The following is a 7,755-nucleotide window of genomic DNA, read 5'->3' as shown; positions in this document are numbered from 1 at the left end:
AATTTCACTGCAGGCGAATTTCGACTTTTTGAGATTAGATGTCACTCCAGCTTGTGCGAATTTATGCAGAATCTCTTGCAAAGTATCAATGTGTTCAGACCAAGTCTTACTAGCTACGAGCAGGTCATCATTGTAGTGAGTAATTCATTCAACCAATTCATCACCAAATACAGTATCCAATGCGGTAATAAACACGCTTGAACTGACGTTCAGACACAAGGGAAGAACACAAAATTCGTAGGTTCGCCCCCCCCCCCCCACCGAATATAAATGCAGTATACTTTCTAGAATCTGGCGTAATTGCGACTTGCCAGAACGAATTGGTCAGATCTACGTAGAAAAATACTTAGAATCTAAAAATTTCTGGAGTTGCTCTTAGGTTTCGTGCGAACAAGTAAAATAATCTCATTAATTGCCCAAGCATTCAAAACAACTCTGATATTCCTGTTGGGTTTCTTTACGACAAGTAAAGGGCTGCAGTAAAGTGACATGGAAGGTTCGATGATTTTCCACTCTAACATTTGTTTCAACTCGTGCCACACAGCAGGTCGTTTGGATAGTGGCACATTATAGGTTTTGTGGCTTAAATTCTGTTTTATACACATATGTGTTGATCACACCTGGTCGTTTGCTAAATACTTGAATATGCTTGGACAAAATCATAAAGTTCATTACGTTCATTATGTGTGACAGCTGTGGTTTCTGATAACTTATTACTAATCAAAGTTTTCAAGTCGTCAAACTCGCCATCAGGTGCGTGTGTCTCTGTCTCATCATCATTGTCCTGTTTTAACTGAATCTAGTACCCTGTACAATATTGATCGTGCTTCAGAGTCCTGGTATCCAGGTCAATCGAAATTTCACTGCCCTTATCTCTGAGTATATATTTACGTAGGGAGAAGTCAATAGTGCTGTCCCTCTCGCACAATATGTCTAAATCTAAAATACAATTAGTGACCAGGTTTTGGACGACGAGGAATGGCCATTGTACGATCCCATTACCTACCTTGACTGTCACAAATACGTGTTTCTTAACCCTAGAAGACTTATTGCCTATGGCAGTTAAAATTTTACAGTTCTGGACAGAGTACTCTGGTACAGGTTCAAACTCACAGATTTTCTTGTAAAAATCATAGGACAAGACACTAACAGCCGCTCCTGTGTCCAGAATAATAGTAGTGGGAGTACCACCCACAACACAAGTAGTTGAGGCCAAAACAATTTCATTGGATGATGGATGACATTGTGAGTTCTCTTTTGTAACAGTTCATCAGACAAGTTTTCGTCATGATTATACCTTATCAATAATAATGGTTGTTGTATGCAACTGTCAGGTACTTGATCATTGTGCTGTTGCAAAGTGGGTGTGTCAAATAATAAGTTTAAATTGAAGTCTCCCCCCCCCCCCCCAAATCTTCCACAGCCACGACCTAGGGCACAGTAGTGACTCTTTTTAGTTTGACGTCGTCGCATTTGTAGTGGGTGCAGGCACAGACGGAGGTGGAGTATCGCTAGTTTCTTCTATAATATTTACTCTTGAGTATTGTTTATTCCAGTCTCCAAACTGTGGCGGTCGTTGCGTCTACATGTTTTGACTCACCTACGGGTTCGTAGATGTTTAGTTTCAGAATGATTACGGTAAGGTTCAACTGGCGAATGGCAAAGAAAATGTTGTTCATAATTACCACAACTGCAATGCAGTGTGTCATGTCGAGGTGCGTACTGTTGTTGTTGTGAGTACGTTGTGTGCCGTGTGTATGCGACATAAATGTACTTGTATTCATTGCCAAACTGTGTGTTTTGGTTGCTATTACGCTCATTGCACACTGGTTGTACGTAATTGTCAATTCTGATTACGTGTTTGATGTTATTTATAAATTCCGCTACAGTGTCGTGGACAACAGCAGGCAATTTTTTTTGTAAGCATTCGTCAAAATATTTGTCTTTTTTGCTCTATCCAACTGTGAAATTCTCTATTGCTGCATGAAAAATGGTTGTCAGTGCGTAGTCTTACTTTATCAGAAAGCTCTTTGTCAATTGTGTCAACCTTGTGTTCGACATCGGCAATAAGCGTTTTTATATCATCATGCACTGCCGGATAAGATTTAGTCTGAGTAACTACAGTCTTGCATGTTTTACTGAGATTGTTTACTTGTGCTTGGATATCTGTCACGTCTTTATTTGTGTTTCCTTGTTGTAATGCAAGCTCTGAAATTTACGCGTTGAGGTCAGACACTTGTCCAGTCTATTATTTATCTCCTCAACACGGCTACACAAAGTGTCGTTTGACGTTTTAAGTGCAGGTAAATCTGATTTAATTTCATCATGTCGTGTTTTCATCTCGTCATGAACTGTTTTCAAAGTGGCGCGTATAGACGTCATCTGTTGGTGGATACATGCGTGAATGTTCTGTTATGTTGTGTCATCTGATTCTGAATGGATTCCATCTGATTTTTGCTGTCATTCATAATGTGTTTTTGTTCGTTCATCTGCTTCATAATAGAATCGAACATACTGGCAATACTAGTGATGTGCAACTGTTCTGCCCCCGCCACATCGTTAGACATGACATAAGACACCAAAATGGGTTCGGAACTAGATTTAGACATATTTCTGGTGGACGGTCTATTTTCTAAATTTACGTCACCAGAACAGTCAATAATATGTAGCTCGTTATTATTCGAGTAACGTCACTTTCATTATTCATTATTTAATGGCATGTCAGAGTCGGATTGCGTCTGTGTTTGCAGTCTCTGGTTCTCCATATTTGCTAATTGTTTTTTGCTCAAAACCATGCCACACATAATGTATGACACAATAAAAATTTAAACCCGTATGTGTAATCAGAATAAATGTAAAAATTAATCTCGCTGTGCGACAATGTCTGAACAAAAAAATAATTGTCGTAAGTAATGGTGGATTTTTGAACACTAATGGACGCGCGCCATATTACGATGCACAGAACTAAAGCCGGACATATTGTGAACTGATAAAACTGTTTTGTTGCACTGTATGACTAATGGAAACAGTTTTGGAAACCGCAATGTAACTTAAAATCACTGCTACGGAACCGGAAAATTGTGATAGATGTATCAAGCAAGCTACGATAATACAAAGCTCTTGGGCAAGATTGTTGATATAAAGACGTGGGGCTTTACCTTGTATCAGCGATTGCAGTGTAATTTCAGGTGTAGACATACAGCCCAGTAATTCGTCTTACTTCAGTGTATTCCAGTGGTCAATAATAGGGTCTCGTACCCAGTCTGTAGTATCCAATAGATATGCAACGGTCGCCAGTTTATAAGGAGCGTTCAAAAAGAAACGAGGTGAGGTCTGGAATGAGCAAACTGGTTGCAGGAGGGTAATATCGTGGTTTCTGTAACGAGGTGTGGTTCCGACCAGAGCGTGGAAGTTCACAGCCCATCGCTAGAGGGCACGTGTGCACGTCTGGTGACTATAAAGAGCAAGAAGCATGCATGCATTAATCGTCCAACGCTGCCAGTAGCATTGCAAACAGTGACCTGGAGGCGAAAAAAAGAAGAGGAAAGAGGTGTTGTTCGTTTTCTGATAGCGGAAGGAGTAGGAGGAACATACATTCATCGACGAATGTCACAAGTCTACGGCAAATACTGCATACCCCTTGCAAGAGTCAAGGCGTGGCACAAGCGCTTCAGGGAAGGACGGGTGTCGTTAGCCGATGAGCATGGTCTGGAGCACCACACTGCATTACTGATAACATCGTCCAGCTGGTGAATGCACTCATTACCCACGACCGCCGAGTGAGAGTGAAAGCCATAGACGCCGTGGTGTATTGAGCGTCGGAAGTTCACACCATCATGCAGGAACGACTGCATATGAGCAAAGTGTACGCCCTATGGGTGCCCCACAGTCTTCAACCACACAAGCAAGCATGGTGAATGCCCCACTGTTTTGCTGATCTGCAGCGCTATGCTCGAGAAGGGAATGCGTTCCTGGTACGAGCGGTGGTTGGAGATGAGTCATGGTGTCGTCACTTCGAACCACAATCAAAACGACAAAGTCTCCAGTGGAAGCATCCACATGAGTGCGGGAAAGGTTATGCTGACATTCCTCTGTGACCAAGATCGCCTCCTTCTGATTCACTTCCTGCAGCATGGGACAACAGCGAATGCCCAGCGTTACTCGCAATCCTTGATCACCTTTCGCCAAGCGATCAAATCAAAACGACCAGGCGATCTCACCTGTCGAGTCATTCTGCTCCACGATAATGCAAAGCCTCATAATGCCAACAGAGTCGCGGCACTCCTGCAGAAATTAAAATGGGAGTTTCTCGGCCACCCGCCATACAGTCCGGACCTCTCTCCCTGTTATTACGCCATTTTTGGTCCCCTTAAAAAGGCTCTGAGGGGCAAACGATTCACCTCGGACGAAGACGTCCAGCTGTGGGACAAGTGTGTCTCAACAGCCAGGTCAATACTTCTAACATGGAGGTATTGGTTCCTGTAATTATGCCTCCGGTTCGTTTCTTTCTGTACGCCCCTTATAATTTTAACTCGTTCCTATCTGGATCGAGACAATACAATGAAATACAGTAATGAATATTAAATCGAGACCAATTAAGTTTACAGATTGGTAAAATATGTCTCATATAAACTCTCGGCACTTGAGCATGGCTTTTTTTCCTTGTTAAAGGTCCGTTCGTGTATTTTTAACCGTGTTTCTTCCCTCTGTGTTTTCACTAACATCGGACTTCGTAATAAGACAGCACCCGAAGGCGACGGTGGATCGAACTGGATGACTTTTTGCTTAGAAGTACGGGACCTTTCGCCATGCCAAGTCACCCAACAATATTACAATGAACTGAGACTTGGATTATGCAATTACGAATGCCGTTTGGATACAAATAGTGAATGTATTAATAAAATAATTTAGCATTACTGGCGGTGTGCCAAATTACCATAGAGTAAGTATCTCTGGAGTGAGCATTGCGTTCTGCGCATGTTGTCAACATTAAACCAGAATTGTCACGTGTTTTCGGGACTTCGCTGTGCGTGTGTGCTTTCTGCAGAGTTTGAAGTTTATAATATTAAGAGTTTTGTTGTGTTTTCACTGTTTGTTGGTAGTGTAATAGCAATGGTAAATTACTGTTGTTGCTACGGATGTAAAGAAAAATATGTGAAAGGAGGGCTAGTAACTTTTCATGGGTACTATGTTTAAATATTACGAGACGCACTATAATTAAGGCTTGATTCTGTAGATCTATTTTTCTACGATTTTATGACGGTATAATAGATATTACGGCTCGTACAAAAGCTTACAAGCAATCAGTTCCTCTCGTAAATTTGCTGGTGGAACAAGAAAGGGAATGGTTAGTTGTTTCAGCAAATACTATCCTCCATGCATTTATCAGTGACTTGTTGATTATGAATATAGATTTGAAAGAGTGGGAGTCTGTAATTGTCTTCGTACAATGTATGTGTCCAAACCATTTTGTTTACCATAAAGTTACAGTAGGAGACCATGTTAAGTGTGTCTAGGACATGGAGAATGATTATGTGTGATTTATATTTTAGTTTCCCGATGGATGAACAACGAGTAACGATGTGGCTCCAGAAAATAAGGAAGAGTAATTCTGTCTCTACAAAATATTCCAAAGTTCAAATGGCTCCGAGCACTATGGGACTCAACTGCTGAGGTCATTAGTCCCCTAGAACTTAGAACTAGTTAAACCTAACTAACCTAAGGACATCACAAACATCCATGCCCGAGGCAGGATTCGAACCTGCGACCGTAGCGGTCTTGCGGTTCCAGACTGCAGCGCCTTTAACCGCACGGCCACTTCGGCCGGCATATTCCAAAGTATGTTCAAAACACTTTGAAGAGGAATATTTAGACAGAAAAATTTGGACGTGTGTGGCTGAAGGTAGCTGCTATACCAACTATTTTTAATTTTCCACAGCACCTATTACCAATTTCTGCATTCAGCTTAAATAGCTTTTCTGCACAAATCAAATAAAAAACACAATAGTGTAGCTACTCAAAGTACACATTCATCTTCTTTGGTGTATTTTGCCTTCAATTTATTTTCTTCATCATTTGATTAAGAAGCGTAAAATACTAGTAAACATGTCCCCAAACTCTTTCATTTGTGTCACTTTCCACTTCCCTTAATGGTGTTATATGGGTTGACTGTTACATGACCAACTGTATTTGCTTTACAGTACATTTATTCTCCGATCGCATTTTCCCCCTTCTTACTCAGTCTACTATTTATTTAATAAACTGGGAGCAAATACGTAAAATGCGTTAAGTAAACACTTCAAAGTGTCACCAGCAAGAAAAATTGTGCTTTAGGTCGCAAAAACGAGAAAATAAATACGCAGAAATAGCAGAAAAAAGGACAGATTAGCAGGGATATAATCGCTAATGTGTGGCAAATTCGGTGTTTTTCGGACACTTGCAAAAGACGTAGCTCGTTTATTCCCGGTATCAAATGGATACTGTTAAAATGTCTGCGCAACATATATAAATAATCCACGACAAGTACGAAAAGAATCCGTCTGTGCTAGGGATGTAGTGACATTCGAAGTATACAGGGCGCTATACGGGCAAACACACGACGTCCCGAGAACACGTGACCAGGCCGGCAATGTATGTTGACAACACAAAAACTATATATGACGGTAGTATCTGTTCCCGAAAGAACAGTTACCGTGGATGACCATGCAGCCTTGCTAGAAATGAAATGATAATTAAATAGACACCCTAGCTGCATACAGGCGTTGATGTACTTCATTGGGGACCTCCTGCTTACATGGCAGACGCTCTATCCATCTGAGCCACGGCGGGCACAGAGGATTATGCGTCTGCAGGGACTTATCCCTTGCACGCTCCCCGTGAGGTCCACATTCCCAACATGTCCACCCGGTCGGGGCACACATTTTCAACATGTCCCCAATGAAGTACATCAACGCCTGTATGTAGCTAGGGTGTCTATTTAATTATCATTTCATTTCTAGCAAAGCTGCATGGTCATCCACGGTAACTGTTCTTTCGGGAACAAATACTACCGTCATATATAGTTAAAATATGGCTTCCCGGCCATTGACCTTCTTGTGCGAACGCACAAGCTATGCCCGAACTCGTACGGGACTTGGTAGATTAATCTGCCACGAGTAATGAGTATGATGGGCAAACATCTATTAGGCGCACTACGAATGTAGTGGTGTGGACATGTTGGGAATGTGGACCTCACGGGGAGCGTGCAAGGGATAAGTCCCTGCAGACGCACTATCCTCTGTGCCCGCGGTGGCTCAGATGGATAGAGCGTCTGCCATGTAAGCAGGAGATCCCGGGTTCGAGTCCCGGTCGGGGCACACATTTTCAACATGTCCCCAATGAAGTACATCAACGCCTGTATGCAGCTAGGGTGTCTATTTAATTATCATTTCAACACAAAAACTGTTCTGCGCATGTGAATGCTCACTCCAGAGATGTTTACTCTATGCAAAATACGTCCGATCTGAACAAGACCTAGAAAACAAAAGGTGCCTCTTATTCCGCCAATAATCTGACAATCAAAATTCTTCAAATGTTTCCAGCGGCTCCATTTAATATTTATACAGCCGTGAACTATATCTATGGCTCAAATTATTTCTTTGTTTCATTATTTACAATTACGTTTTATGCTAATAAAAGCCCAGCATGCGAATGTGCCTTTCAAATTGCGCAGCCACAAAACAATTCCCGGCACCGTTTATAAGACGCTAAAGCAGT

At 41.8% G+C, this 7,755-nt stretch overlaps 1 non-coding gene across 1 annotated transcript; it reads left to right on the top strand.

Moving 5' to 3' along the window:
* The first annotated feature begins 7,280 nt into the window (after nucleotides 1-7,280).
* Trnat-ugu (transfer RNA threonine (anticodon UGU)) lies at nucleotides 7,281-7,355 on the top strand. The gene has a single exon. It is a non-coding gene; the product is annotated as a tRNA-Thr (tRNA).
* The last annotated feature ends 400 nt before the right edge of the window (nucleotides 7,356-7,755 follow it).

The sequence above is a fragment of the Schistocerca nitens genome, chromosome 2 (assembly GCF_023898315.1).
Source record: "Schistocerca nitens isolate TAMUIC-IGC-003100 chromosome 2, iqSchNite1.1, whole genome shotgun sequence".
Taxonomy (NCBI): domain Eukaryota; kingdom Metazoa; phylum Arthropoda; class Insecta; order Orthoptera; family Acrididae; genus Schistocerca; species Schistocerca nitens.
This window is presented reverse-complemented; position numbering and strand designations above follow the sequence as displayed.